General features: G+C 25.3%; 1 protein-coding gene across 4 annotated transcripts in view; it reads left to right on the forward strand.

The window, feature by feature from the left end:
* The window catches only part of LOC116185059, a 5,024-nt gene that overhangs the window by 2,188 nt on the left and 1,578 nt on the right, over positions 1-1,258 (forward strand). For 3 of the 4 annotated variants that reach the window (XR_004149799.1, XR_004149800.1, XR_004149798.1), the window contains exon 1: positions 7-484. The exons of the other annotated variant lie outside the window; for it this stretch is intronic. The gene's annotated coding sequence lies outside the window, so the exon portion shown is untranslated. Of the gene's footprint in view, positions 1-6; positions 485-1,258 lie in introns of those variants that run through there. 4 annotated transcript variants of the gene reach the window in all.

Below are 1,258 nucleotides of genomic sequence, written 5' to 3' on the forward strand. Positions count from 1 at the left end.
AATGCATTTACCAAAATTAGCTCGCAAATGAAGGATAATTCCGTTTTGACAGAGATTGTCAGTAGGTTTCGCGAAAAAAAACGATACGCATAGGTATCACGTTTCGATGAAATTTTTATTTCTAATATAAACGTATGATCAAATATATATATATATATATTTATTATATATATATATATAAATATATATATACATATATCGCAAATGCGAAAATGCACCACGTACCTAGACACAAAAGATACAAAGTGACTGTAGATACACGACGATCGAATAACGTCGATAGTCGCAAGCTTTTTATTTCAATTTAAAGAAAAACGTGTTATACGAACATAATATTAATTGTGAGCTTGTAAGTGAGTTAAAACTGACATAAAAATATGCTTTAAAATGTTATTACAGCAATGTAAATAAATCAATTTACAATGGAAGTTGCAAGTGTTGATATTTAAAAAAAAGAAAGAAAAAAAAAAAGTGACGTGGCTAGGTACTAAATATACGTAATATAGTTGCGATCTGAACGCGATAAAATTGTGAAATAGACAGTTGGCTTAATTTAATTTATGTTCCAGATATATTATTACCGTTTCACATTAGAGACGTATTACATTTAATTCGATTTGTGATATTTATTTACAAGAGAGTAAAAATATATAACGTAGATATAACAATCTAATGTTCTTTTAAATGTATTATTGATTACGACCTTATTTTCTATTTCTGTGGTGTGTGAACGTATAATATACTTTTGTTCTTTTTTTTTTTTTTTTTTTTTCTTTTCTTTTATTCACTTATAGTGTTTTAATACATAGCATCGCTGTAAAAGTTGCTAGTAATGTATTCTATTTCGATCGGAAAAGGGATAAAACTTTATTCGGTTTATATCTTCGTAACGAATTTTCTTATTAAATTCTTGGTGATTTTTAACAATTCTTAAAAAATTATTGAAAATTTTTAATCAAATTTAATAATACAATTTCAAATGTTCAAAAATCCCAAGTTATAATAATATAATGTGATCTTCGTAATTTACAATACATTTGCTTTACACTTTCGATCTTGGTTATTTTATAATATTGATCGATAATAATAATTTGCATAACAATAATTTGTCGTTTCGTTGCGATAATTTTTTTTTGTTTTATAATTTTAGAGATAAATTCGTTGCAAGTTATTTGTATGGATATTTGGGGATTAGTAAAATGTAGTTGTGAAAAAAAAAAAAAAAAAAGAGGAAATTTAAGAACATCCCTCGATCAAA

This window comes from Apis dorsata, unplaced genomic scaffold, assembly GCF_000469605.1.
Source record: "Apis dorsata unplaced genomic scaffold, Apis dorsata 1.3 scaffold_92, whole genome shotgun sequence".
NCBI classification, from domain to species: Eukaryota; Metazoa; Arthropoda; class Insecta; order Hymenoptera; family Apidae; genus Apis; species Apis dorsata.